This window comes from Plodia interpunctella, chromosome 16, assembly GCF_027563975.2.
Source record: "Plodia interpunctella isolate USDA-ARS_2022_Savannah chromosome 16, ilPloInte3.2, whole genome shotgun sequence".
NCBI lineage: Eukaryota > Metazoa > Arthropoda > Insecta > Lepidoptera > Pyralidae > Plodia > Plodia interpunctella.
Window position 1 is genome coordinate 365,478 of NC_071309.1, and position 15,510 is coordinate 380,987.

General features: G+C 32.8%; 1 protein-coding gene across 5 annotated transcripts in view; it reads left to right on the plus strand.

Annotated features, from left to right (window-relative positions):
• Nucleotides 1-1,325: 1,325 nt before the first annotated feature.
• LOC128676450 (CUGBP Elav-like family member 2) overlaps nucleotides 1,326-15,510 on the plus strand; it is a 335,766-nt gene continuing 321,581 nt past the window's right edge. For 2 of the 5 annotated variants that reach the window (XM_053756565.1, XM_053756568.1), the window contains exon 1: nucleotides 11,486-11,698. The gene's annotated coding sequence lies outside the window, so the exon portion shown is untranslated. Of the gene's footprint in view, nucleotides 1,520-11,485; nucleotides 11,699-15,510 lie in introns of those variants that run through there. The other 3 variants (XM_053756570.1, XM_053756566.2, XM_053756573.1) reach the window with 3 other exon arrangements.

Consider the following 15,510-nt stretch of genomic DNA (forward strand, 5'->3'; position numbering starts at 1 on the left):
TGATTTCATCTACCACCATCTGCTTTCGGTGAAGGAAAACATTTATGGGTCGATTAAGATGTTGATGACTGTCCGTACAATATTTCTGAATTAAACCGAAATAAAATTAAAAAACAAATCACATAAATTCCCGTGAGTCCGTTTCACTAGGCGTTTTTAAAACCGTTTTAAAGTTTTGAAAATAAAAAGCAATGTTCGCTTAATAGCCTTTACATGTCAATTTATCGATATTGGTAAAATATTTTGTTTATACAGTCACCTAAAAGCCTTTGTGGAGAACCACCGATGGTATCGCAACTTGTTAGGGTAATTTTTTTAAATGGAAACGTCATTAGGCGCCCTTTGAATGTGGCGTTCTGTTTTATTTCTATGGCACTAATTTCTTTTTATGATTGTATCCTGGATTTGACGTCGCATCATATAATAGTATAACCAGGAATAACACATTCTCATGTGAGCGATTCCATGGGGCGCAGCTTATTACTAAACATATTTACTAAATAAAAAAAGCGATTTGAAAACTGTAACACCTGCTTCAGCCACATTAGAACGGCTAAACTTTTAAAACGGCCATGGTGCCATTGGACAACCTTATCAAAACTTTTTTAGGTTTTTGATTTCCTGTTGACGTATAAAATCGAAATTCAGAAAGATCTAACATGGAACTCTGCGCCGGAGTCTCATCAGTAGCTACTATCGTATACATCAAGTTGTTGTTTTCAGTTTGGTTGGAACGATTGTCCAGATTTGGCTACTATCCATCAATCTATCAAATCATATAATTTATTAAAACTTCAAAAATAAAAATATATATACGGAGGTTGTATGCAACTCAAAGTTAAACTTCACAATTTTTTGGTCAAAAACCATTCCATATTTTTTAATTAGAACAAATAACGAAGGCAAATATCAGTCGATTGACCTTGCATACTTGTAATACTTGACAAGTAAGAAGAATAAAAACCTATCACTGTAATTTATTCGTTCATTTAAATCCATTTTACTAAAAAGTAACAAAATCAAATAATAAATATGAAATCAAAATCAAAATCAAAACAACACAAAATAGAACTGAATGCACGTATTTATCTTGGACATCACTCGACGAAAAAAAAAAAACAAACAAGCACCAATGGGCGCAGTATTGGCAAAAATTCAAATTTAGAACGCGACCGCACCGCAAAGAAAACGTGAATCTTTGTTTTTTAATAGCGTCTAATAGGTATTTATGTGTATCGATGCGTCTAATAGTCTATTGCATGAAAATAATTTGTTTTATAGCTATAAATGCTAAAGCTTGATATGTCAGTGGTCAGTCAGTTATTGTAGGAAAGAGGGGCGCGTGATACGCGTGTGCTGTTAGTATAATCGAGGTTTTATTTTCCCGGGATTTTTCGCGCAACACGTGGCACTAGTCCGAACAATTTGGCTGATTAGCAAACTTTTATTTGATTACGGTTTGTGTTTGTGATGCTGTTAGTGATTGTGCCGTGAAAGGATTTGTTTTTCTCGTTTCTGGGTATGTTTTGAATTTTGTATTAGTTTTGTTTAGTCATGTTTAATTAATTTCGAGACTGTTGGCAAAGTTGTGGTAAAATTTAAGTAGTAATGGAGCGTGGGCCTCGGCGGTCATCGGAAGAACCGGGAAACGATGAGAGAGATATATTACACTGCATAATGATGTCATGATAATTCAATTTAAACCTGAAGATCCTTCAATTTTAAGCCGTTTAAGTTTCAGTTTTTTTTTTTGAAGTATCAATATACTTATAATTGCAAATTAATGTTCTGCGTCAAAATTTCAATTTTCCTCAACTTTATTTATCTACGTACCAGTTTTTTTTTACTCTAACCTTTTTTTATCTATTTAATACGAAAGGAAAATATATACTAAAGGAAAATATATACTTAAGGAAAATATATAATGTATCGGTAATATTTACAAAAATACCAATGTTTTTTCATTTAGAATAAAATTAATTACTTATATTTATTACTATTAGTCATCATATAAAGCTTATGAACTATATAATTGTATTGTTTAAACGTATATCTCGGTAAAATTAATTATTAAAATATTTACTAAACAAAACAAAGCTTAAAAAGAACTCATAGAATTAGGTTGCGCTTAAACAAAAGTCGTTCACACAAAACTTAACGCAAAATAACACTATATTTACATCATTTCCTTATTAAAAAATTGAGCCAATTTCTTTTAATGGTGTGTTCTATATATTTTTTAACAGCAATCTAGGTCTCCTACTCCTGTGGGAATCTGTGTGAGCTGTGTGATTGATGTGTCTGTGTGTCTGTGTGAGTGAACCTGCTGAGAAGAAATGCCTAAAGAAACTAATTTGAACAGTGTTGGTCCCTATCATGCAATTCCGCAATTCTATAAGCAATATTAATTAAATATTTAATCCAGTGAGTATGACAAACGCCCCGCCAACTGTCCAGCGCGTCGCTATGTCTATTTCCATCAACAAATGTTATAAATTATAATACGTCTAATTATATAATGACACACCTCTTTGCAACACTTGATGCAAACTTTCAATGAAAAACATAAGATATAGTGAATTTATGAAATAAATAAATAAATATATTAGGACAAATCACACAGATTGAGCTAGCCCCAAAGTAAGTTCGAGACTTGTGTTATGGGATACTAACTCAACGATACTATATTTTATGACAAATACATATATATAAACATCCAAGACACGGGCCAATTAAAAAAGGATAATTTTCCATCATGATCTGACCAGGGATCGAGCCTGGTACCTTACGGTACCCTCCCTGGCAACAATGGCAATTGTTGCCTATCAGCTATCTAGGCTGTGTTTTCCTTAGTCACCTCGTACGACAACAACACGGGAGGATATGGAGTGGTCCTATTTTAGGACGGAACCACATGACTGAGACACAAACGACTATTAAATGATAATAAACCAATCTTTAAACAAATATAGAGTAAGGAAATATTTTATCCATTTGCAATATCCCATCCCGAGTTATCTCAAAAACGAGCTCACGAGGCTCAAAATGCGCCCAAAATACTGGTGCAAATAATGACATCTCCAAAGTTACACTATACTATATATAGATAAATTTTTATCAAACTTTAAGTATAATAAACAATAGTGTGCAAGGAGAGTAGACGAAGCGGGTTATCGCAGTGGACAGGTCAGCTGCATACTGCTATCTGTATCTCCTTGATCATGCGGGGCCATAATTATATCATAATTATGTCATGTGTGCAGTGAACTGTTAAATTGTGTCATTCTTCCTCATTGTTGTATTCCTCACGACTGAGGATCGTGGTCATTACGCGGAATGAAACAGACAACGACTTTCTTGGCACTATCAATATTGTGGCCTGCCATTGCCTTCTCCATTTCACAATATAAAGTTCGAATTTTCCACATTGCTTCTGTTTCCACGACAATTCTTTATTATAATATAGTGCACCGAGAATCGGCTCCCAACGAGGGAACTCGTCAAAGGTTTTCTGCACGGACATGATTATGTTGCCGCGCGTTGAATGAATCAAGATTTCTCTAACAATAAAAACTTGTAGTAATGACTAGATTTTTGTGAAAAAAAACCTAATCCCAATTAGTTTTACCCGACCTGTTATCTGCCTAGCAACACTATCAGTCTAGAAGGTCGATGCAAATAATTTTCACGCGTAAAAATAAATTTTCTCCTGAGCAGCGAGATGCGAATTACGATGGTATCACCGAGGTCGTCACACCCACACACCTACGCGTCTCAAATTTTATTTCTGCAAGAGAGTTAATGCTGCAATATTTTGTACAGAATCACTTTGTTTTTCGCACGCATCCGCAATGTGCAGCGGGGAATTTTGGTACAAAAGTTTTGGAATAGGGATGTTACCTGTATGGGAAAAAAATGATGATTTAAGTTTTTTCGATTTGTGATTTAATTTTTTTTTTTTTGAGGAATCTTATATTTTTATTCATTTATTATTATTGTTTTTATTATTTTATTCATGTATTATTATCTAGCTGGCCAACACGAGCATTACTCTCCCAAACAATATAAACTAGAAAACAAGTCGCAAACGAGTGCTTGAATTTGTAATATAAACTGTGATTTTAGGTTCATGTCACGTGATATTCAAAAGAGATAAGTCAGCATAAGTAGGAATAACTTATTCAATTTAAAGGATTGAGTATTCTGAGACCATGAGTAATATGAGAGAATTGCATAGAAATAAAACATTTTATTTTAATATTCACACTAAATGACACGCATAAACAAAAATACTATAATAGTAAATAAATAATACATATATTAGGACAAATCACACAGATTGAGCTAGCCCTAAAATAAGTTCGAGACTTGTGTTATGGGATACTAACTCAACGATACTATATTTTATAGATAAACATCCAAGACCCGAGCCAATCAGAAAAAGATCATTTTCCATCATGACCCGACCGGGTATCGAACCCGGGACCTCTCGGTTCAGTGGCAAGAACCTTATTACTGCGCCACCGAGGTCGTCATTTCATAATAGCAATATTTATTACTATTATGACATAATAATTAGTAATCAAAAAATTAAATGAAATGACGTGAAACGTCACCCTAACAAGACTACATCCCTATTGTTCCCCTATTTCTGTTCACCTACTTGGCTCAGTGCGAAAACAAAACTGCGTGTTTTATTTAATTGGGTATTTTTATTGGTGCACCAATAAAACAAATGGCACTACATAAAATATAGAAACTGGGCACAACTGAGTTCGGGCTATACGTTCGAGAAAAAAAAACTGACCGAGCGCCCTTCGTAAAACATCGTATCACGCTTTATTTGGTTTTCACAAAATCTAATTGTAACTTTAACAATGGAATGTTCACTAAATCCCAAACACTATTTTTAATTTTTATTATTTTGGTTTGTATGTATTCATATATTGATATATATGTGGTCTTATGTATATATGCTTTGCTATTTATATTTATATTTTATATATGTAGTTATTATTGTATTTTAGTATGTGGTAGTACTTATTTGTGTTTAAGATAAAAAATAGCTAAAATAAAAAATAGCTCTTATTCTCATTACATAACCGAACGTCGCTCTTTTAACGCAAATAACAAAAATAAGTTTAAAAGTAGACTTGAAGAACAAGATTGGACTATTTTAGGGATAAATACTTTTCTTAAAACTTTACAAAAAATATTTAATGATTCGTTCAGGAAAGGGAAGCAGCGAATAAAATTTGGTAGTACTTCTAGATTAAATTGGGTGACACGTGGTCTAAAGGTATCGAGTAAAATGAAGCGTTTTCTGACTTCCATAAATGAAGATACAGATGAATCTATAAAAAAATATAAATGTTCGTACATAAAATTATATAGACGAGTCATTAATAAGGCGCGTAAATTGGCTATTACTCAAGAAATTAATAAGGCATCCTCCAGACTCCACCAGAGCCATTTGGAAAGCTGTAAATAAAAGCAGAAACAAACAGTCTAAATTAACAAATAATAAGATTTATCTAAAAATAAATAATGACTTAATTAATAATATGCAAGATATTGTTGACATCTTTTCTGATAATTTCAAAACTGACAGTAAGTTACCTTCTAATAATAATAATGATAAAGCGTTACAAATAATGACTGTAGACAGAGTGGCCGGAGCTGCGTCTTGGGAGCCCGTAACTCCTTACGAAATCAAAAAAATTGTTGATAAAATGAAATTAAAGAGATCTTCTGGTTATGACGAGATACCCATCGCAGTTATCAAGGATAATATAAATATTTTAGCAGGGCCTTTGAGCCGTTTCATAAACAAATGCTTCGTAGAAGGTATTTTCCCTGATCAGCTGAAGATTGCCAAGGTAATACCCATTCACAAGAAAGGATCTAAAACGGACCCAAAAAATTTCAGGCCTATATCTCTACTATCCATAATTTCGAAAATTGTTGAAACAGTAATGAAAAAGCGATTGCTATCACATTTAAATCGACATAACATTCTTAGTAGCAAACAATTTGGATATCAACAGGGTAAAGGTACTAAGGATGCAATTGATAACCTGATTGGAGAGGTTACAAAAAGGCTCAATGATAAAAATAAAGTGGCTGGTTTATTCCTTGATCTTAGTTCCGCGTTCGATGCAGTTGATCATGGGATATTGATAAATAAACTCGAGCATCTAGGAATAAGAGGAAAGAGACTAGATCTATTTCGTTCTTATCTAACAAATAGGAAACAGTTTGTTGAAATGAAGGACATAGAAGATGGACGTGAAAGAACAGTCAAATCAAAAACTGAAGTAATTAAAAGGGGTGTCCCACAAGGATCTATTCTAGGACCAATATTATTTATTATTTTTACTAATGATTTAATCTACTATATAAATAAATGTATACCTGACATAGAAATAATTAATTTTGCCGATGACACAAATGCTATAATACACGATAATGACATTAATAATTTAAACATTAAGATAAACAAGGATTTAAAAGCTTTTCATGTATGGTTTGACAACAACAATTTAATGATAAATGACAGTAAAACCAAAGTGATATTATTTAAATCTACAAGTAGAAATAATTCCAATTTAGACATAAAATTTAATGATAGGCAAATTGACTTAGTGGACAATGTGAAATTTTTGGGCACGTATATTGATGAATTCTTAAATTGGAAGAAAGAGTTGTCGTCAGTTGAAAGTGCTCTTTCATCAGCCTCTTTTGCTTTACGTAGCCTTCGTGAAGAAATTAGTATGGAGAAGCTCAAAATGGTATATTTTGCGTTAGTTGAGTCCAGGCTTCGCTATAGCATAAAATACTGGGGACAAAGCTATGACTATAATATAAATAGAGCTTTTGTATCTCAAAAGCGGGCTATACGCGCTATGGTACGAATATCACCACAAGATTCTTGTAAACCACATTTTAAAAAGTTGGGAATACTAACGGTACCTGGTCTGTATTTGCTTGTGGTCTTAACTGATTTTAAAAAACAGCTACCTCAACTAGAAACGGAACAAGAAAAAATCGTACGTGAAGGAACCAGACGAAAACACTTCATTTCTAATATAATACCCAGTCTAAATGTTGTCAGGCATAGTCCGTACTATCAAGGGGTTAAATTATTTAATAGACTGCCAGTTGAATTTAGAGGAAATATCAGTTTTAATTTATTTAAAATCAAACTGAAAAATATGTTACTTGCCAAAAACATTTACGACATAGAGGATTTCTTCAACAAATAAAAAAAATTATTGCATATATCGAAGTTTTGTTAGATATTTTAAGTTTAATTGTATATTTTTTTGTAATTTTTATTTTGTATTCTATTTATATTCAAACACAATTATTATTGTTATATGAATAAATGATTTGATTGATTGATTGATTGATTGATATTTTTGCGCCGCACAACTTTTCTCTGTTTCTCCTAATGGTTAGCTGGGAGAGAATGCTTATAGCATTAAGTTCGCCATTTGTTTACAAGTATGTTTTTACTTGGAACAATAAAGTCTTATAAATAAAAAAAATAAATAAATTTTCATAGAATTTCAAGAAGTGGGCCCTCAGAGCACACACACATATTTTTTTTTACCATTTAATTATAAAGTGCGGAGCAGACCTCGAACAAGATGGCGGGACGACCTGGAAAATGTATATTAAGTATATAAACAGAACTATATTTCTAGAGAACCAAAATTATCTAAATATTCTACATACTAATATATAAAATATCTATCCGGCCGACACGAGCACTACTCTCCCAAACAATATGGACTAGGAAACAAGTTGCGAACGAGATGCTTGAATTTCTAACGGCGTTCCAATGAATTTCACTAAGTATGCGCTTTGGAGGGCGTCCAAAACAATTAACGCGGCCGATGTGAGCCAAGTCGAAACTATTGCGGAGTACTTGCTCATGACATTATTATATTAAAAACAATAAAGTCATTACATATTTAAAGCGCCCTAGTGAAAGAGGGATCTTTCACTAGGGCGCTTTAAATATGTAATGACTCAAACCCCTTTGATAATTATTGATAAATTAATAAAAAATCATATCATGAATCAAATCCCTTTGATAATTATTAATAAATTAATAAAAAATCATCTCATGGAGTTTTTTGACATATTCCATATTCAAATATCTTTGTGGAATAGAGTAGATTGTGAAAATGACCTGTACAATCCCTGTCATTATACACAACATTATGTACTGTTTAAAATTGACGTCTACACACCGCCATCAATTTCCATTTAAAAGTTTGATAGTTTGAAACGTAGAAACCTTTGTTTCGAACACTGTCCCCTCAGTAATGTTTATTTAATGAATTCCTTCCATCGATTTCGGTCAATACGTTTTGTATACCGTAACCAAGTAACGCGGCCTCACTTAGCGACGGAGCGCTCTTCGACGCGATGTCTGTGAAAAATTATGGCGGTATGTCGTAAAGTCACACATAAATCATTTAATACTAACCAAGTATCAATATTGTAACTAGTTTCTTTTTTCTTTCATGCAAAACTACAATGTGCATAAATTATATTGGTTTATTTTAAAGTTTAATTTAAGTTTTTTAAATATGTCTAATTACCGAGATTTTAAAATTATTTAAAAGAAATCTTAAACCTACCTAGTAAGGATATGCTAATTTAAATGGAGAACATCCTATCATGCTACCAAAAGAAAAAAAAAATATATAAATGTCATTATTACGAGTATATCGATACCATTTGTAAATACTATTTAAATTATTGTATTGAGATGAAAGATACGCTGGTGGAAAGTAACTTTTATTCCGTTTTCCCACGGTAGCGAGCGGTTATACGGTTTATATTGCCAAATGGTGCAGCGTCGCGCTACTTTACCATGGCTAAGCTAGGACGGCGGGTAACAGCCGGCCTCATAAAGTATTGACCACCTAGTATCGATCATGTCATTTGTCTATGCTAATCTGTTTCTTTCATCGTAAGTGCTTATTACTTGTATTTTCATGCTTTATTTGAGATAAAGAGCAGATTAATATGCTTTATGAGACGACCACAGTGGCGCAGTGGTAAAGTTCTTGCCACTGAACCGAGAGGTCCCGGGTTCGATCCCCGGTCGGATCATGATGGAAAATGATCTTTTTCTGATCGGCCCGGGTCTTGGATGTTTATCTATATATGTATTTGTTATAAAATATAGTATAGTTGAGTTAGTATCCCATAACTTAATTTGGGGCTAGCTCAATCTGTGTGATTTGTCCTAATATATTTATATATATTTATTTAGAAATGAGGTTTCTGTTTTTTTCTTGCTATATATCCTACCCTATATAAAGTAAAAACTTACTTTAGCTAAAGTATGTTTAATCCCGTTCTGTTCGTGTTAAATATTGTAAAGTGCAACATGGACCAAACATGTCATCTCAAATAAATATAAAAAAATAATTTGCATTTATTTTGGCAATTATAGTCCACCGGTATCATATGAAACTAAAATTTATTAAAGTGTATTAAATAAAAGGGATAAAAATAAGCTCAACAAACAAAACGCAACATACTTAATTCTATTATGAAATTGTTTAGAAAATTTTCAATAATTTTATTGAAAATTTTATAATTTTTTTATTTATTTATATTTTGACATTTTTTAATGTATGTATAAGACTTATATTTGTTAATTGACGTCTTTGGAGAAAAGGCTGCGGTGAAGTTTGTTGCGTTGCTTCTTCTTTACCTGCGCTTTGGAAGTCGGCAGTAGACTTAGTTTAAGATTTTTTTACGTTAATAGGTGATGTATATCATATTATATTGAATAAAGAATTTCGAATTTGAATTTATGAAATAACTAATTGAGCTTTTAAATTATGCTCTAATTATGTAGGAAATGTACAACAAATAGCAACACTGTCGCGCGCACGTAGTGTGATAAATAATATTACATCTCAAAATAGATTTGCGTTAGGTCAGTGCATACCTAAATTAGATAAACAGCAAGCAATCGGGTTATTAACTTCAACTGGATTGCAATTTAATCTCGAACGGACCGGCATTTTTTAATTTATATAATCAAACTTCAATCATAAAGGATTTGACTACTATATATGTACAAAACATGTGTACGTGCAGGTGTTCCTTAATAATTTCAACATTAGGCCTTTCTCTAAAAGTCGCCAATATACAGGTGAGCCGATACGGGTTGCTGGTGTCCATGGGCTGCGGCGTTTGGTTACCATCAGGCGACCTGGATGCTCGTTTGCCCACTATGCTATCATAATCTCTGTGTACGTAAACTGATAAATATATATATAAAATATGAGATACTAAATTATTACAAAAAAAATTAAAATAGTTATTATTTTAATATTTTTGTATTAATTTAGTATCTCAAATAGATCAAGAATAAGATAACGCGTTTGATAAAAAAGATATTTCGTTTAATTTAAATCAAAGCTTTACTTAAACAAACTTGACGTTGTGAAATCTCGGCCGTCATTTTTCTCCAATATGGATGCTTAAGTGTTCTTAAATTCTCGTCATATTATTTATTCATGGACAATTTGCGATGCAATCGGGTCAAATAAGGCTTTCTAAGAAATACAATTTTCTCGAGCGAAATGCAAATTACAAAGTTAACAATGCCTTCTCGGGGTTCCGTATACAAATGGTGCCAGCGGAAGGTTTCCGCTATTTTTTTATTATGAAAATTGGCTTTCTTTAAACAGCTTTATAACAGTGAGAAGAGAGACAGACAGAGCTATGCTTGAAAGATCTCCCTCTTTCATCTTCGAGTGTTGTTAGTTGCATTCGGTGTTATGACGCCACAAAGTCCGGGGTCAGAGTAATAAGTGAGTTCAGGTTCATTTATTACTTCTATCTTGATGATTTAGCTGTTTAAATGGATGAATTAATTCAGCAGAACTGGCATGCTCTCGATAGCTCAGTGGTCAAGAGCACTGTCCCGGATAGACAGCTAGGGGCGCGGGTTCAAATCCCGCTCGATTCCAGGTTTTTTTCATCTCATTATTATTTCCAAAAAGATTTAGCTGTTGTTTTACAACCGGTCTGCTTGTCGTCAATCCTCATTGGGAAAGCTATTAAAACTTTAAAGTTTATTATAAAAATGTTGCAAAAATTTATTTATTATTGTTTATCTGTGTGTATCTTAGTCGCCTTCTATGTCATCTATGGGGGTATGTACACTGTACAGTGGTCTTATCCTAAGACGGAACCACACAACATCATGTTCGAAAGATACTGTTCACAATATACTTTTTTAAAATCTTAAGTTTTAAGTTCTTTTGTTACCTACGAGAAAGTATTGGTTTACTTCACAGATATTAGAAGTTTACTTATAAAATGCGAAAAAAAGTGTATAAACTTTTTTGTAACAAATAAGAAATTATCGAAACACTGGCGACTATATTTTATGTTTATTTTTCCGTAGTTTGAATCCGATGACACGTCGCCTTGACTTTCAACAGTAGTAGAAGAAATGGCGGAGAGATGTGACTGAAATTTTAGTTTTTTTTTGTGTTGTGTGTTTTTTTTATATATTTATATGTAGTCTTTTTGATTCCATTTTATTTTCTTGTGCGAAATTTTTAGTGTTGGAAATCGTGAGTATACAAAATCCGTGTCGAGTACCGTGACTCAGTCTATACAAGTCCTGTGACATTTTTGGTGAACGAAGGTACATACATTTTTATGATCAAATATTCATAGAATCTATAAAAGCACTAATATATGGTATTAGACCTTCTTGTGGCTTAATCGACCTTTGAATCTAATATTCAATGTTCGTTTGGTGCCTACTAGTTTGGTCTTCAAGTTTAGATGGAACCTAGACTTGAAGTCTAGCTGCTTTTTTGAGTATCGAAAGGTCGAAAAGATCCTTTTTTTGCAGTCGTATTCTTCATAGCTGATGATCGTAGCTATTTGGTGGAATGAAACAGAGAAGACTTTTTTGGTAATATAAATATAGGTTTGACATTGCCTTGTTCACTCCACATTAATTATAGCTAGTAATAATTCTTCAATTAAAATGCGGACTTCCTTACGCCATTAGCCTTCACTAAAGCAAGGGTATGTGTCTGGTATACAAACTTTATTGCTACGATTTGTTTTTGCTTTATGACACAATTATTTTTTTTTTCATTATCCTTACGTGTTATAAAATAAAGTCCTTTGCCGCATATGTCTGTCTGTCGAAAAAAACTACTGCACGGATTTTCACGAATAGATAGTGTGGTTCCTGAGGAAGGTTTAGTGTATAATTTATTATGTTTTTACCCGAGCGAAGCCGGAACGGGACGCTAGTTGTTGCGAAAGCAAAAAAAAAGAGAGATTTAATGAAAAAGTGAGCACCTAACGTAATATTCACTTGTGGTGGTTTTTAATCAGCTTAACGTCTCTTAGCAGCTTTGAGAGGGTCCCACTCGAGTATTATAATACATTATTGATTTCAAAATGGCCAAGCTGATGGGGTATATCTACTTTTAAAAGATTAACAACATTGTGCGTGAACTATTTTTACTATTATTATTTTACCAATATACTTATTAAAAAAAAACATATTTTGAATACACACTAAGATAGTTCTTATATAATCTTGTCTCTGGTCGTATCATATAAGTAATATTGTCTGGACGATTTCAAATAATTAGTTTTTCGTATACCTACTAATAACTACAATTTTATTGAACATACAACTGATTGCCTAGTCTATTACCCGTAATCCTCTCAGTAGTCAACAGATATCACTGTAGTCAACAGAGTTGACTACAGTGATATCTGTTGACTATATATATTACATTATCTCTCGTCAACAGATATCACTAATAATATAATAATAATAATAGACGAGAGATAATGTAATAATTTATTTTTAATTTGTCCCAGGTATTAGCTAAGTTACTGTCAATAAGTAATTTCACCATCCTACTAATCTCACACTTCTAAATGCAAGAGTTTTGAATGTTAGTACTTGTGAATGTTTGCAATTTAATCACGATAAATCTACTGTACGGGTTTTGATGAAATTTAATAGTCGGAATGTAACCTTATAGCACATACACATTTCATCCCAAACTTAATTTTTCACGCGAGCGGGGCGGAGCTATTATATAACTTAAATAATTAGTAGTGAAGTAATATGTCAGGTATCAGAATACAGAGACAGCATTAATCCAGCATTTAACGGGAGATGACTAGGAATGCTGACAGACGCGGCAATCACTTTGTATAACCGTCCGGGCTGGGGATGGTAGCTTACACACGAGCGGAGCTTCCAATTGTAGAAAATTGATTTGTACATTTGCTTTTTGGAATCTTTCAATATATGGGGGGGACTGGTCAGCTCGATCTTTTATTAAAAGTTTATTTTTTGTTTGGTTAATTATATATATATATATATATATTTTTCCTTTCATCAGCGCTTCATAATATGTTTCACATAATCATAATATGTTTCAGTATACCTTTTGACCTGTGTACTTTATTGTGTACTTACATTGTTATATTACAAGTGACTAACACTGTTTGAATGAGTTTCTTTCGGCATTTCTTTTCAGCAGTAGTCGTTCCGAAATGCTAGTAGTTTGTAGCTTTGGTAAACATCATTTAATTCAGAATATGACGTGAAAAAGTGCATGAAAAGGCCTAATTTCTAAATAAATGATTTGATTTTGATTATCTATTTATTTACAGAAATAGCGGACTCTGAAATAAACTTAGAAATTTCAAAAAGATTTTTACGTCGTAATTTCGCGTTCCGGACTTAACGTACTTTTATGCATTCCGGAGCTAAGCTAATTAATACAATTAATTAATATAATACGATAATTTTATTAGTCTAAATGTTTTCTAGACAGTTTATCTGTGGAAATTAAATTTATTAAATTTTTTTATAAATTTTAAGTATTAAAAAACACTTGCGCGTTCCACCGTGTCCTCGCCGTGTGAAACGCTTACCGTATCAGCTAAACCCAACTTTTCTCGTTAGCGTCGGGGTGAAATCGCCTTATCTTGGGGTTTTCTTCATTACGTGATTTTAGGGAGCATCTGTCATTGCTTTGCACCTTTTCGGGGCGATCGGTTAGACCAAATTGTCCGTTATAGAGATAGGATATTTCCCACTTTAAGCAAACTATAACTGCTATTATAACTATTTAATAAATAACTGTTGTGTTTAATGTTTATATTTTACTAGCGGCCCATTCCGGTTTGGCTTGAGTGAAAGCATAATAAATTATAAAACGTCCTTTTGAATATCTCTATTAAAAAAAAACTCGCATCAAAATCCACTGCTTTACGTCAAGTTCTTGCCATGGTTCGATCCCCGATCGGGTCATGATGGAAAATTATCTTTTTCTGATTGGCCCGGGTCTTGGATGTTTATCTATATATGTATTTGTTATAAAATATAGTATAGTTAAGTTAGTATCCCATAACACAAGTCTCGAACTTACTTTGGGGCTAGCTCAATCTGTGTGATTTGTCGAAATTACTTATTTTTTATTTATTTTTATTTTTTACTGCATAGTTTTAAAGATCTTGCTTACATAGGAATGGAGCTTACAGACAGACAGCGGGAAGCGAATTTGTCCTATACTAAATATTTATAGTAATGTATTTGATTGCATGCTTGTATGATGTGTGCAATAAAATCCGTATCAATTCTCTCTTCGTTCATCTGAGCATTTTCCCTTTAATGTTTCATAGCGACCGTATCTAGGATCCGCTATAAAATCCTTATGCTTACTAATATTATAAATTGAAGTGTATGTATTGATTATCCATATATTTGTCTTTCACGCTAAAAATCATTTTAATCCAACGCGGCATTGGATTCAGTTGATTTTTGATGTGTAGCCGAGGACGACAGCTTGTATTTTATAACTTTAAAAATATGCTAGAAATTTTATATTATCACTAGCGTTTGCCCGCGGCTTCGCCCTCGTGAATTTCATAGTGAAATCTTGGTCATTCTTTAACGGAAATGACGAAGAGTATGTTTACCAATTTTCAGCTTTTAACTTGAAAATTGAATTAAGTCCCATACAATCTTTCACACACCTTTGGAAGGGTTTGAGGGGTAATTTTCAGGAAATCTGAAATACGTATTCATTAATTTGTTGTAAACATCAACGTTGTAGACCTTTCACATAAAAGTTTTTCAGCCTTTTCAAAGTCTTCGGGGTGGAATTTCCAAAAATCCTTTTAGTGCTCATCTACACTCCCCAGGGAATCTACATGCCAAATTTCAGCTTCCTACGCTCAGTAGTTTCGGCTGTACGTTGTCTGTCAGTTAGTCAGTCAGTCAGTCAGTCACTCGGTAACATAAGAGTTTTATATAATATAGATTGTCACATATTTTCGTTCCCTCTCTAAATTTGGAAGACACTTTTTATGCAAAAAGTGTATTGTATTATATTATATAAATATATATATTATATATATAAAACAAGCAACAAAGCTTTTAATTTCGCTTGACAATATTATAAG